The 16,474-nt window shown below is 41.5% G+C and overlaps 1 protein-coding gene across 3 annotated transcripts in view; it reads left to right on the plus strand.

Annotated features, from left to right (window-relative positions):
* The window catches only part of cacna2d2a (calcium channel, voltage-dependent, alpha 2/delta subunit 2a), a 191,878-nt gene that overhangs the window by 48,829 nt on the left and 126,575 nt on the right, over window positions 1-16,474 (plus strand). The gene's annotated exons all lie outside the window — the stretch shown is intronic.

The raw sequence follows: 16,474 nt of genomic DNA on the forward strand, positions 1-16,474 counted from the left end.
GCCGACCAGTCGCGATGACCCTTGTTGATGACATCATTCTGTATGCCTCTGTCTGAAAATGGCTTCAAGCACATCTGACCGCAGAACTGGAAGCAGTTTCAAGTGTTTTTTTTGTTTGTTTTTTTATAACTTGTTCCGGCTTGATAAACAAATAAATAAAATGAAAGTGAATTAGTCAAAAGCAGATGGTGCCGTTTTCAGCCACATGTGTATTCAAAATGCTTAAAACAATGCATCATCAGAGCAACAAGCTTTTATTCATATTTTCTGTGCGGAACACCCGCAAGAGAAAGACACGGGCACATATAGCAGCAACGTGCTTGATAACATTTGTGTTTTCCAGGTGACCAAAAAAAGTCTCGCACCGGTGACAAAATGTTTTAACCCACCAGAAATTCATCGAATTGTTGCATGACTGGTGTAGTCAGTCTTTTTCCCCATGTGCACGACACTACTTACATCACCCGATGAGACGTGAAAGGCGAGTATCTTTGAAGATGTCTCGCTGATTAAAGTTTGTGAAGTCACGTGTTATCATTTAGTCGCCATGTGGTGTCACAAAGTGATGTGACAAAGGACTAGCCGCAACCATCTTTTATGTCTTGAAATGGCAAAATTGCGAACATGTTGGTCCTTGTATAAACTGCAGCTCCCAATTCATTATTGTGTTGGTGTCTCAGTTTGTGTTGCTGGAATGAACACGATCACCAGCAAAGTCATGTCTAGTAATGACTTGCTCGGTAACTTTTCTCCATTAAAATCAATGCACATGAAACTAATGAACTTTCACTATTCGGCCATTGCCGAGAAGGATCATTACTACAACGAGTTTCACATTTCTTCAATGAAGAATATTAAGCTTCAGAGCCAGCTTCTGTTGTACAAAGCTGAAAGCAAGAAGAACAGTGAGATCATTGCGGAGCAAGCAGAAGAAATCGCTTATCTGAAGGAAAGTCTTCAGGTCCAGCAAGCAGAACTTCAGCAGAGTAGGTTAAAAGTTAAGACGCAGCAAGATCAGGTGACCTCACTGGAGCAAAGTCTTCACGAGCAGAGAGAAGTGCTCCAGCACAATGAGAAGAAAGTCCAAGTGCAGAACTCTCAAATTTATATGCTTGAGCAAACTCTCAATGACCAGAAAGGGGAGTTTCAGCAAAATGACCGGATGTTCCAGAGGCAAGAGGCTGAAATCGCAGCGCTGCAGCAAAGCCTCCAAGACCGGATTACCTTACTCAAGCAGAGTGAGCAGAAGGTGGAGGAGCTGGAGGAGAAGTTTCAGAGCTACGTGGAGTCCGCTGAGTATGACAAATGCGACCAGAAGGACAGAGAGGAGAAGCTGATGGAGAACCTCCAAGCATGCCATGCCAGGCTGCGATCGATGGAAAACATTCACAAGAAGAAGAAAAGGGTCTGTTTCTGGTCAGGCTTTTGGAGTGAAAGAAGACAGGCTGAAAGGGCAGAAAAGCAAGAAAAAGAGTCAAGCAAAAAGAACGAAAACGAGAAGGCTGAGAAGAAAGAATTCAACATGAAACTCAAGTGCCTGGCCGAGCAGAAAACAGACGAATCCCCAGAGAAGAAAAAGAATGAAAGTCCAAAATTTGCACGCAAAGTGGCTTTTAACGGTTAAGTCAGTCTGTTTGACATGCATACGTATGCGAGTTTGCCATAGACGTGAGACTGATCATACTAGATGTTGAGTTATGATTATCTGTACTGCAGTACAGTAGTTTGAAAACAAATACCAGGAAATATGAACAAAAAACAGAGCTTTGAAGATTATTCATTCAAAATCTGAGTTTCGTTTTTTTTCTCAACTCTTTGCCACTCACGGTCTTTAATCTTTTTGGAACGATTATCTCACACTGACTCTTCTATTGATTTGAAATTCATTGATATTTGAGAGCTTGCACTGTGAAGGCTGAATGTTTCCTTCCTTTCTTGTCATTGTTTTTTGGCCACATAAAATTGCATTTTGAGTGATTTCAGTTTTTTTCAGGTGTTCGTTCTGCTGAAAGTTTACAAACTTCAGCCCCAAAATTAGCTTGGTAGCATTACACAGAATGTAGCATAAATTCAACCCCTGAACCCAGTTTCACTTATCAAGGTTAAATGTGGTAGGCGTATGGGTAGACCTCCCAAAAAATAAATAACCTCAATAAGCCGCGCCTAAAAATCCACAGGAATTCTGCCATTTTTGTTTTTGAACTTATCATTTTATGATCAGTATGATTGATCATTGGAGGCCACTACAAATCAGAAAATTCCACAAATTGTCCAAGTGTCTGTATCCTGGGGAAAAAAAAAGTATTTTTGCGGTCCCACATGTAGCCCAGACTAACATAAACCAATAGTGAAGCTTGGAAAGATTAAAAAAAATAAAATAAAACTCCCTGACACATGTTTTATCAGTCAAGGCAAAATTGTGGGAAATCGTGAAAAAACTAGCATGTACACACTCTCTGCCGTAGATACTTTTTTGCCCACGCCATTTAAAAAGGTCAGAAAATAAATACTCATTTTGAGATTGGACATGAAAAAGGAGGTGCCATTAATCCCTGCTCGCAGCTCTAGGTTTGTCTGCTATTGGACCACGGTCAGACATCTCTCAGTGATCGTCTGCCATTAACAACCATTATTATTTTGACTCCTCACTTTTCAATAGATATACTCATCCATCCATCCATCCATCCACCCATCCATCAATCCACCCATCCACCCATCCATCCATTCATTATCTAATCCGCTTACCCTCACAAGGGTTGCGGGCATTCCGGAGCCTACCCTAGCTGTCTTCGGCATGTAGGCGGGATACACCCCGAACTGGTTACGAGCCAATAGACCTGAAATAAAAAGAAACCATACTTGGCCATGCGGTGTTTCACATGGCTGACTCTTGGGATCAATTCCCGGTCTTTGCGCATCTCATAATTGCCTTGTGATTGACTCGTGGCCAGTGTACCTTTCGGCTCTCAGTCCATCTCCTGTCCTTGCCGTGATCCTCTCCTGGCTAAGTGGTGTAGAAAATTGCTAGTACTCAGTGTTCCTATATAGACGTTGGTGTGGTCCCTAGTCAGTCTTTGACAAAGTGCCTGACTTTGATTTGAGAACCCCCCACCCCGTGAAACGAAAGCACGGCTTTTTCTTTCGTGCAGAATGGGAATATATTAATCTGGCCCAGCTGGACACACAGAAATTAATGATCATTTACACTGACGACATAATCAGATTTCACGCCATCCTCCGATACGAAATTGCTTCTTTTGTTCCGCAAGATTGCCATGTTTTTCTTTTGCGTGCCTCTCTGTCATTGCCTCTTCCCTCACTTGCCTCGACTATTCCCCAGGTTGTTCTCTGTTATAGGTCATTAAATGTTACCATGGAAACTGCCACTTTGGCAGAAATTGGCATGCTGTATAAAAGCGGCTCCGGCCATGTTGATGTCAAGAGACCTTGTTGCATTTGGTGTGAGATTGTCGCGTTTGGTGTGTCACGACGATTCTGTGTGGGACCTCTAATGGCAACTTGCAACGATGTTGAAGTGAGGAGAGACGTCGTTCAGGCCTTGTCTCATGGGGACTTCGCCCCATCTTGTTGGCAATTACAATATTTGTGGGAGTGGGTGTTAATTACTCGTGGATACTTTCTATTAGCAGTCTCATTTCGCCACCCTTTGCATATATTTGCACTCATATTTGATGTTAAATATGACCTCATAATCTTTTGTTTTGGTGTGAGGATAAGAAAATAGAACTTTTTCCTCTCTCACAGATAGTGAGTTATCATCCCGCTGTAAGACAAAACAAGATGTCTGTGTTTGGGGTTTGCTAGTTGCATAAATCAGAAGATAACTGCCTGTCCATGTGTGTATATATATTTCCTCCCTCGGGGAGGAATAGTTTGACACTTCATAGGAGCATCAATTCTGGTTGGATTTAAACGCTCTCCTTGCACACGTTTTTATTGTCCTGTCTCTTGTCTACTTAGGGGTCTTTTTTCCCCTTGACAGCATGATATCATCCTTCAATCCCCCGTTTTTGTGTTGTTGAACACCACACCCCCTCCAGCACTAGGGTCTTTTCTCATTGGGAAAATATCTGCGGCTTGAAGGACATAGCTCGGGTCAAAAGAGTCCAACAGTTATTCAATTTCTGCTTTTGTAACATGTACTCGAGAACTATGCACCAGTTGAGGGGGATGTTAAAATCTTTGAAGATAAGTTGGCCACACTGACTGTACCTTTGTAAACTGATGTCAAAAATTGGCCGGTTGAGCCGGAAAATAAACGCACACAAAAAATCCTTTGACCGTGGTTGAACCGCAGTCACTCGTGTATGACGTCATCCAAAATGGCAGAAATTGTCTTCAAGACTAAGTTTGAAAAAGAAATCCAAAGGAAAAGCAAAAGCATGCATTTAATCCTTTGCCACTCAGATCGCAGAGGGCACCTTTTTGAAACGGCATGGCAAAAAAAGACAAAAGGAAATTCCATTCATATAGAATGAATCCTTTTGATGATCACTGGACTGAGCTCTCGTGAGGCACGTTTTGCGTTGTCATCTCTGATAGCAGTGTCTTTTTAAACAGGTATGCCCCAGAAAGACAAATAAAATGCAAAATGTAGGACTAGCTTAGATGGTCGTTGAACTGAGGTCTCGTGAGATTATCGTATGATGTCGAGTAAGTAGGCTGATCATGGCTTTTTGCCTTCGGGGGCTGTTTGTGTGTAATTAGGCTGTGCGCTTTGTGTAATGACCGAACACAGAGCTGCTCTCTATGAGGCTTAGCAGGCACGAGGAGTAACAAAAACCTACAGGGTCAGGATTTGTCATGCCCGAGAAGGGGCATCAGAGTCTCGAGTCCCAGTCCAACTGTGAGATGCAAGACTATAGAGTTGGGAGAGCTTTGAAATGTAACAGCCTACGCCTTTAAATTGCCTCTGGATTCCTTACCGCTTTGCTTTATTTTGCCTGCGGTGAGCCTGAGATAAGAGGGCCTGGACAAAATGGCTGCCAGAGTGACAGTCACGCAGGTTAGATACAGACTCTCCAGACGGATATCTCCAAAAATGTATGAATCGTCAGATGAAAGTCCCGTATCTCTACTTTATGATGATTTTGACTTTGAACACCACTACATTTTAAGAGGTCACCTGCATATTAAACAGATGTAGCCCAAAAAGCAATGAAATCACACTTTTTAACACCATGAGTGTCGCCATTGACTGCCAGAACTGTCCTTCAAAACGCATACTACACCTCATCCATTCACTTTGTATCAGAGACGACCAACAACACATAAGGTGATCTCTTTACTTTTATAATGACCCAAATGTCTTCAACCTTGGATTCTAAACGTAATGTTTGCTTGCGGTGTGCGTCCATCCATTTTCTCAAGCGCCTGTCCTCTTTAGGTTTGTGGGTGACCTGGTTCTTATCCCAGCTGACTTTTGGCGAGAGAAAAGTGTGTCCTGGACAGGGCGCCTATTTTTAAGGTGGCCGTTTTAAAATGAGTTGGAAGTGATATATTTTGGTTTCAAACTAGGACTCCAGGTAATAATTATTTCAGTAATAGCTTAATCTGTCAATGACTTTGTTGATGAAGTGATGAATCCGATTTTTGAATAGATTCCATTTCCATTTATTTAAAAAACAGGTCATTATTTCAAATTAATAGTGCAGAGCAGACCCAAATGTACTGTAAATGAAGTAGGACTCAGTAACTTGCTTGGTCTGTACCATGTCAGAAAATGGGGAAAATTTTTTGATCTTATTTTACATATTTGCATATGTCTTATTTTGATTTAACATCAAGATAATGAACCTGTTCTCATGAGGTGAGAATAGGCTGAAATGCCTCTCAATAGTTTTCTCCAGGTACTCCACTTTCCTCCCACATTCCAAAAACCAGCATCATAGGTTGATTGAATCCTCTCAATTGTTCTGACAGTGTGACTGTGACTGTGAATGGTTGTTTGTCTGCGTGCCCAGTAATGGGCTGGTAACCAATTCAGGGTGTACTGCCCAAAGACAGCTGGGATAGGCTCCAACATGTCTGCAACCCTCGTGAGGGTAAGCAGGTCAGATAATGGATGATTGGAAGTTTTCTAAACAATTAATCCATCCATTCATCTATTATCTGATCAGCTTATCCTCACATGGGTCGCGGGAGATGCTGGAGCCTATCCCAGCTTTCTTCGGGCAGTAGGCGGGTGACACCCTAAAACGGTTGCCCGCTAATCACAGGGCACACAGAGACGAACAAACATTAACAGTCACACTCACATATAAGGACAATTTAGAGTGTTCCATTAACCTGCCATACATGTTTTTGGAATATGGGAGCAAACAGAATTACCCGGAGAAACACACCCAGGTATGGGGACAACATGAGAAAAAAATAAATAATTAAAAAAAAAAAGCTTGCATATTTTCACTCTTCTCATTAGGGCTTGGACCCTTTACTATACAGGCTTCTTTTCCGTGAGTGAATTGTTTATTCTAAATGAACAGAGACTAGGACACGGCAAGTTAGACTGATGGGCAGGTGCCATGCTGCCAGGCTTCATCAGTGGCATGAAAGTTGTGCGCAATTAGGAGAGGAGACGCTATATCGAGACGACACCCTCAAGGCTCTGTCTCCACAGCAGGAGGACTTCCACATAGCCCACTCAAAATAACACACTCACACACACACACACACACACACACACACACACACACACACAACTGTGCAAACACAGTGTCACGCATGTAGCAAAATATAATGCGCGCCGTTTCGCACGTTTGAAGTTCTTTAGTGTGTGGAAGTGTGAAATCATGCGTACAAATTCCAGCACGTCACTTGATTTATCCTTTTTCTTTACCTTTTAATGTTGCTACTTTGAGGAAGTACAATGGGAAGGCAGGAAATTATGGCCGTGTATTTAATATTCCTCCGTGTGAGGTACTGGATGTCGAGGAAGTCAGAGAAATGGTGGTGAGAAGAATTATGGGGAGGGTTATTCTTTTGCCGCTGTTTATGTGAGAAATCGTCGCAGACGGCGAAAAGCAATTCTCTACCATCAGCAAGTTAATAAAAAGACTGCACTTTATCTCTGTCGAAAAGACAAATACCATGACGGAGGATGGAAGGGAGGAGAGGAGCACGGGGTAGGTTAGCCAACATTTCCTCTCCTCCTGCAAGTCATTTATGCTATGAATTGTTGTCTGATGGGCCCACAAGGTGTGCTGTTGAATCACTGGTGTGGACGTGAACTATATACAGTATATATGTGTGTGTGTGTATATATATATATATATATATATATATATATATATATATATATATATATATATATATATACAGCGAACACCGATTGATCACGAGTTAATGCGTTCCACAACCACATGCACTCATTGGATAAAGAAACCATATTAAAACATTGGTTTAACCCTCACTGTTGCTGTAAACACAATTAAAGTTATTAAAACTGTATGTATATGAAGACAGAATGCATGAAATGCACCGAAGATGTGCGTGTTTGATATGTGTCTTAAAGAGGTGAGGCCTGCTTGGTGGAGTGTGAAGTGACGAGCCTGAGCCTGAGTGTCTGGCCGCCGTTTTTTTTTTTGTGTTCATTAAACGACTGTAAAAAGGCATGGGTGAATGTGGCTCTCTTTTCCCACATACAAGGGCATAATAGGAAGTACAGTCTAAGACAAGATTAATTAATTCCACAACATTAGCCACTTTTAATCAATGAATCAAGGTATTTTTTAATACTTTCTCATGGTATCCATTATGAGATTGACATGATGCCATCTTGTGTACAGACACTGCTCTGTATCAATGTTAATTTCTGAATATGTGAACAGTAAACTTCCGAGACAACATTTTACTCTAAAGATACTCTATTTGGTCTCAGTCCAAACAGTGTAAAAATTACACTTGGAAGAGAATGAAACATTCAGAATAACTTTTGTGGTCAATTAGCAAGTTTGTTTTTTGTTTTTTTAGCAGCACTTTTATTTTTTATTGACACTGTAAACATGAGTTAAAAATGAAATTACAGTCCCTCATGAATGCGAGTCATATTGCGTTTCTTGCTTGCATTACAATTGCCCCTTTCATGCGCCAATAATGATAACCTGATCCTGATGACATGATAAACTGTCCACTGTAGTGACCTCTGTCCCTGAAAAGGTTAATGTGAATTCATGTGTTTCTTCACATGCAATACTATGTCACCTAAAGCCAGCTTTTTGGTGGAAAAGCAGTTGGGGGATTTTTTTTTCAACATTTTCACTCGGTTGTTGTCTGTACTGTAAGCCCAAATACAGTAGAGGGAAAATTTGTTCTGTTACGCCATTAAAGAATGCCACATATATTTAGTGATAGTAATGTCTGGGATGGGGGTACAAAAGGTAAGTTGGGAGCCGCAGAGCCACTTATTGCTCAAAACCAAAAGCTTTCAATTATTCCAAAATGACTCCTGGCAGCTGAACACACTTGTATGTCACAGAGATTAGGTAAGGTTTATTGGCTTTTTGGGGTTTGACCATTTGAGCGTGTGTCTGTGTGTTTCTTTGTTCCCACCTGTTTGGATCACCGGTTGACAATCCCTCTGATAATGTCGCCAACCCCACCCTCCCCCATTGAATGTCACCCTCCTCTTATCTCAAACTGTCCAAATGGGTTGTATGTAAACATGATGGCCAGCCTTTGTTTTTCCTGTGACGTTTGCCTGGAAGCAGCAAGCTAGCAGATAATACCCTGTGTTTCCCCTTCGCCGGTATTACAATGCCTTCTGCTCATTCTTCTTTTTTTACATATATTGTATGCATTTTTTTACATGCTTTTTAGGACCCAAGCACCACCTTGGGTCCTTGGAATCATTCATTAGCATTCTTCCAGCGAATTATTTGACTTTTTAGGGTCCTAAACCTGCTTGGAAACACTCTGGGTGAAAACGACTGTGTTTACATGCAGTCAATATTCGGGTTAAGGTAAAAATTCAGTTTACATGCGTGAGCGGACAAAGTTAGATTGCATACAATATATGGTAATGAAGATCAGTTGGGATATCCTGGGAGGCATGTTTGTTGAATGGTTAGCACGTGGGCCTCACAGTGCAGAGGTGTAGGGTTCGATTCTGGGGCCTTCCTGTGTGGAGTTTGCATGTTCTCCCCGTGCCTGCGTGGGTTTTCTCAGGGCACTCCGGTTTACTCCCACATTCCAAAAACATGTATGGCAGGTTCATAGAACACTCTAAATTGTCCCAATGGTTGTTCGTCTATGCGTACCGTGCGATTGGCTTGCAACAAATTCAGGGTGTGCCCCGCCCACTGCCTCAAGATAGGCTTCAACACACCTGCAACCCTCGTGAAGAAAAGCAGATTAGAATATCGATTGATGTGATATCCTCATCTAAACTGTGACTTTAGATAACAACATGATGCAAATAGATGTAATTTATGCTTTTTATTCTCTATGCTCAATAAAACACATGATAGTCATGTCACTCACTACAGTGATGAAGCAATCAGTGTCTTCCTCGCTCCAACAGTGCACTATGGCTATTGCGTTGGTGTCATCTTTGATTTTGAAGTTAGCCTTTGCGTTGGTGGCTTGATATGTTATGGGTGTGTTTGCAGCTTCCTTGATATGTGTAAAGTACTGAAGGAGTAATATGAGAAATGACCTGGAAATTAGCATATTTGGGTTTTAGCTTACACGGCCTTTCAAAAGCTGAATTATGCCAATATTTGGGTTTTGAAAGGGCCATTTTTTGCATGACTACACTCATAGACAGCTCTCTGGCTTTCGTGTCATTTACACTCTGGCCTGACCAGTTTATTAGCTTTTTTAAAATCTTTTATTTATTATTATTATTTTTTACCTTTACACATTAACACATTACAATTTAAAGCAAAGGTTCACACAGATTAATTCCGACACCCCACCATATAATAACATTATTCAAGGTCATTTGACCAAATTTCTTATTTCAGCCTTGAGTATCCAACTGTTAGCACTTCACTTTACTGTGTACCCTTGAATTAGCTCTCAGCTTTGCCCCATTAAGAAGCAGCCAGATATCTTTGACATTAGACAATAGCTTTTTAGCTTATGCCATTGAATTTGGGATGAGCATGGTGTCGAAGTATTTGCTAAATTAGCGAATGTGTGAGCACCTGTCCATCTCTGCTTGCAACTTCAATTTAGTCTTACTTTTCTCAAAACAAGATCAACATACTAAAAAACAAATAAACGGGATACACTTCCCTCACTCTCTTGGCACATTCTCACCTGTTAATCCCTACAAGACATTATAATTGCAAAGTAGAGTTACTTTAAGGTCAGACTGCGTTGCCGTGGCTTTCTGCAGCTTACGTACTTGTGCATGTTGTCAAGCAGTATCGTGGATGTTATTTCAGAGTGTTTCATAATAACAACGCTGGGGGGAGACACAGTCGAGAAATGGTTAGCAAACAGTCAAAAGTTCCTGGGTTTTAATCTCAATTCAGGATCTTCTCCTCATGATTTCAAGGGTTTTCTGCGGGTACTCTGACTCAGTCCCTCTATCAAAAACTTGTATCTCAGGTTAATTAAATGCTCAAAATTGGTGTGAATGTAAGTGTGGATGGATTTTGGCTTATACGGTATAGACAAGCAACCATTCACAGCCATCTTTTTGTCACGGGGAAGGCCCCAGTTGAGATTTGCATGTGGTAGCAGTAAAGCTGGTAATGGTAAAGCTCTGGTCTTGGTAAAGCTGATACTGTTGATGTGTTTGTCCTGCCGTGGCGAGGATGGAAGACTGCTTAGCTCCTCGTGAAGTCAGCCACAATAGGCTCGCATCCGGCTGGTTGACAGAGATGGATACCGCATTATTAAGGAATATGAGTGGGTTCGGCTGAGTGGACCGGGCTTCTTCGGCCCCCGAGAGCGGCAGCAGCCCCTCCGCAGGAAGCTTGATAAGACGCAACACACCAGAAGCTTCACGTAGTTGAATAAAAGCTGATGCCTGCAGTAGGCCATACAAATTTAGCAGGGGAGCGGAGACATTGATGGCTAGAGTTTATGTCATGTTTTGGGGATGGGTTGTATGCCTTAATGAGACAGCAGAGGGAGAAAAACAGACTGATGATGAGTGTCAGTGGTGGGAAAACATCTACACAAGCTGTCAGGGAGGCTTAATTCTACAAGGAATGCAACTAGCATGTGGAGCTAACTGAAGGCGGCAGACGACAATGTGCGCGTGTTGCAATGTAATACTAATTAGTTATGACTATAATCTCACTCAATATTTCAGTTACTGTCGGTGTTTTATTTTTTATTTTTTAAGGACTTGAGCTGCAGGCCTGAGCTGGAGCCTTTCCCCGCTGATTTTAGATGAGAGAAGAAGAGTACACCCTGCAGGACTGTATAGGCACACAGTAACTTTCTCAACAGTTCAACTGGCAATATTTTCAGCATTCACGATGACAACGTGACAAAAATATACCAAAAAAGTCTGGTATGAAGACGAGTCAGTTGGGTATAAATCGGATTACAACAGTAATTAAAACAAATCTGTGGCTTTATCGCTTTTCATGTTTCATGAGGCCATCCTAAGTAAACGTGGGCTGCACGTTAAGCTCGGAATGTATCTGGCACTACATTAATAAATAAGTCAAATATACATAGATTAGGGCGGCCCGGTGAGCCAGTGGTTAGTGAGTCGACCTCACAGTGCAGAGGTCTTGGGTTCGATCCTGGCTCCGGCCTCCCTGTCTGGATATTGCATGTTCTCCCCGGGCCTGCGTGGGTTCTCTCCGGGTACTCCGGTTTCCTCCCACATTTCAAAAACATGCATAACGAGCTGATTGAACACTCAAAATTGTCCCTAGGTGTGGGTGTGAGTGTGAGCACGGATGGTTGTTCGTCTCTGTGTGTCCTGCGATTGGCTGACAACCAGTTTGGGGTGTCCCTCGCCTACTGCCCGAAGACAGCTGGGATAGACTCCAGCATCCCCCGCGACCCTAGTGAGGATAAAAGCGGATTAAAAGATTAAAAAATTATATAAAGCCTACCAATTGACTACAATAAAGTACAGGGTTTTTTTCTTCAAGTTGCAGATATTGCGATTTGAATATGATATTGTGCAACATTGCGACGTCGATTTGAATTCGCCAAGTCCCATAGTGTTTTGAGTAAAAAGATGAACTTGCATGTGGAGGGTCATTTTTTGTTTTGTTTTACTCTTCCCACCTGTGTGTTTACAGTACCATATTTTTGGCTGACTGGAACCTGTCATCATGGCTTAATGACGAGCATGACAGAATGCGTGTGATGTTCGCAAGCTGTACCCCAGTGCGTCAATGTGCGAGTTTCATTCACTCGCGTCCTCTGTGCCAACAAAAGCATATTGGTGGCAATTGGCAGTCGCCGGTGTCATATCCTGTAGAAAGTGTCAGCAACAGAAGGTTTGACTGGCTGTCAGCGGCATTCTGCCGAGCCGCCTCTCGTCGTTCCCTCGGAGAATGACAGGCCGGCACAGAATGCTGCCCAGGCTTCTTAGCCTCAAGCCAACTGCATGACTGATTAGCACAAATAGACATTTTAATCCAAAAACAAATGAACTGCTTTACAATTTTTAATAGTCAACACAAGAACGGGTGCAATGTGAGCTGGGCAGCAGCCCTTGGCGGTCTGATTCTCGGCTACAGAAGCTAGCTCTCGGGACGTGGAACGTCACCTCTCTTGCAGGGAAGGAGCCCGAGCTGGTGTGCGAAGCAGAGAAGTTCCGACTGGATAAAGTCGGACTTGCCTCCACACACAGCCTGGGCTCTGGTATCAGCTCTCTCTGTCTCTCTCTCTCTCTCTCTCTCTCTCTCTCTCTCTCTCTCTCTCTCTCTCTCTCTCTCTCTCTCTCTCTCTCTCTCTCTTGAGAGAGCGAACAACCGACTGTCAAATAATCTGCCTTGGTCAAGCCATTGTTCATGTGCAATTTTCTTCACACTCCAGATTTTGCTTTTTTCTTCTCGTTTCTTGTATACTGCTCTCCATTTACTACTAAGTAGTTATTTAATTTGGTCTGTTATTCTGGTTTGGTATTTGTCGTGATTTGATTCTGTTGTCCTTTTAAAACAGTCAATTTCCGTTGGTATTTTCCTCACCATTTGCAAGCGCTTTTTCGTTCTCTTGTTTTATCCTGGTGTGTTGACCAGAATCATTTTTTTGTCCTTTGTGAGTCTTGTGTTTGTTCATAAACCTTTTTCGTACCATAATCTTATTCTTGTCTACGTTTGTGGGATCCATCCCATCGGGATAATTCGATACCGGCCGTTCACATTCATGGATGATCGTATCAGTATCGGCAGCTTTATACCTTGAACACGGAGCACCCTCAGTGTTGAACTTCCGAATGCTAAGATAAGATAATGTTCCAAGATTAGAAATACACAGTCTAATGCATGAACAAAGCCGATAAATAAATATTACAAACAAAGCCACAATCATGATTTATAGAGTAACCCTATATAAAGTCAACATTCATTTGAATATGAATTATACATGGTGCACGCTGAGGCTATCTTTTGTCTGTACCGCCCTAAATGCTGTTGTCAGCCAGTGGCTGCCAATAATCATATGGTAGTGTTCTTACAGTTCTGCTTAAATGACTGTTGATTGTGATCAATAATGCAGATTGTGACGCGTGCACTCAATTCAATCAAATATAAACGGTAGCTATTAATGCCCCAATATGTACACATAATTATCTGATAAATCGATTACATTTACTGCTGAGGTGACTGACTGCCAGGATTTTAGACATCGATTATGAAAAGACAATGAATAGACAATGAAACAGTCTTTCCTTGGGCAATGTACAAAATGCTGGTCAAAGTGATTGCTTTTCCGTTTATGTGGCACTTGAATGATACAAAAATAAACATGGGCTCCAACACTTGTGGAAAAGTGTGCTGGCAGATCCATTTCGCTTGTGCCATGTTTGATCAAACCGAAGAAGCTCATCGAGAATACTGACCTGTCATCACTGATTTTCATGAGAAATGTAACCAAGAATCAAATATATTGTATTTGCTGGTGTGTATATTTGAGCTAGACCATTATGGGGTTAAAAAAAAAAGTCATCATCACAATTATTTTGCTTGATATTAAAATGGCATTTTCATTAGATTAACAAATGTGTTTGTAAGTGTTTGTGTGTGAATATTTTGTTTGAAGGAATATCACATAACCCGGAATGATTGGTAATTAGCCCATTAATGGAATTTTAACATTGATTTTAGCATTAGCACTAGCCTTTTTTTTCTTTTAAACAAAGCATGTCTTGTATTTAAATATAAAATGTGTGTGATTCTTTCTGTTCTGTGTTTAGCATTACAGTAAATCTCAACTGGGATGTCATGAAACAGTTTAAAGCACGTTCAGGGAGGGAATATGTGTCATATGATTGCCGCACAAGCAACGTGGTGGGTGTCAGTCTGCTTCCACAAAGTAGGAACTTGCAAACATGCGGCACACTAATTGTTTTTCTTCCACTCTTATTTTTCTGTAATTGGGAGAAGCCAAAAATCAAAATCTTTAAGTTATATTTTGATTAAGTGCCCGGCCCTATTTTACACCTCTGGTATAAAAAAATGTGGGCATATGTTTTAGCATTCCATGCTTGTTTGTCTGGTAAAAGTCACATTTGCAAATCTCTCCAGCCCCTGCAACATGCACTTTATTTTTGTTTGGTTTTTCCCTAGACGTTTGTCATTTGGCAAATTAAGGAGATAAGGAGCCTATTCTTTCAGGAATGGTTTCATTTCATATGAAAACAAAATTTGATTTGCGACATTTGTTGGACATCTCGAGTACACCACAGGCTGCAAGACCAGTCAGCACACTCCTGACAATTTTTGTCCTTCTTGCATGAGATGTTTCTCATTTTAAAAATGAATTACAGTAACATGTTACAAACCAGTATGAGTGTCCCTTTTTTTGGTTGCAATATAGGAGCGCTTACTCCAACTGATTATTTATTGCCAGTATTCATTGTCGGAAATTGCTTGTGACATTTAGTACGATGATAATAAAAGGAGACTCCTAATTTATAGCAACAAGTTTAATTTCGTCCCTCACCTGAGAACTTGCTGTTGTGAATCTTCCAAAGTTAGGCAGGGGGCACATTAACTGAATTAATATTGATTTTAAAACAAATTTGACACGGAGTAAGGCCTTTCATTTAATTCTTCACTGGGGCCGACCAAAGTTGGCTTTGCTGCATTTTCACTGATAGCTTGTTCCTCTTTGGAAAAATAACTTCAAGTCAACTTTATTGTCAAATATGCTCGATGTGCAACATACAGCACAGAAACAATTTCTTTCCTCTCACCCACAATGCAACGATAGGAGAGATAGGTTGATGACAGCTGCGGGTACCCGCGTTGCCATCAACAGAACAGTTAACATAAAATGACAAAATAATACAACAATACAACACATAAGACAGACAGCCATGCAATCTTAACCACTTTTTCTGTATATACTATGTTTGAAATTATGTGTGTCACTTTTGATCGTATGTAGTTCAAGTTTATGTCACTTTACTGATGAAAAAACAAACAAACTCTTTCCACCTAGGGAAGGTAGGTAAACACAATCTGTCATCTGTCAGGGCCTGGCCAGAATAAGACCAATGCCAGGCAAATCTCTTCAGAGTGCTCGGCTGGCGCGGTCCAAACCTCTGGGACCAGATGTGTGGGCCAATGGCTGCCTGCCCAGCATTCAGATTGATAGAGAGAGAGACAGTGGATTTCTTTGTTTTCCCTCTTGCCGTACATCAGCACGTCACTTTGACGTCTGGAATATTTGTACCTCCAGGAGAAACGTGACTGTGATAATAGTGTCGAACTTTACAGGCCCATTTGGCACAGCCCATCTTTTTGGGCCTTCTGCTGAAAGAGGATGTTCTGCTGACTAGGGCTCTACAACTATAGGATTAATATTGATTTATTTATTTTTAGCTGTTTTTCTACTGATCATCCTATTGAGTAATCTCAATAGATTACTGGGCTGATTGTTGACGCAGGCATTTGGCATTTTGACATGTATCGGCATTGGCCTTTTTGAGGAAAGATGAATTTAAAACAGATTTAGTTTGACACTGACGCAGCGTCACTTCTATGACTGTTGTGATCCCTCTGTCTCCAGCGTTGTCACACCCACAGCCCCATCTCATGGGTTACTCACAGAGACACGGTAATGGCCAATCGGCAGTCCATGTGTGCCATGACTTGGGGACCATCATTTAAGGGACAATATGAATCCTTTCACTTTTTGTTAGAATTTCTATGCAAGCGTGGAGAGAAAAGAGAAACCAAAAAAAAAAAAAAGATACACATTGGTAATCTGAAAAGGTGGTAAATATGCCCTTTTCAGCCGTGTGCGCGTGTGTGTGTGTGTGTGAGTTTTAAATATGTTTTCACTTGGTCCGTCCATTAGG

This window comes from Hippocampus zosterae, chromosome 9 (genome assembly GCF_025434085.1).
Source record: "Hippocampus zosterae strain Florida chromosome 9, ASM2543408v3, whole genome shotgun sequence".
In the NCBI taxonomy this organism is placed as follows: Eukaryota; Metazoa; Chordata; class Actinopteri; order Syngnathiformes; family Syngnathidae; genus Hippocampus; species Hippocampus zosterae.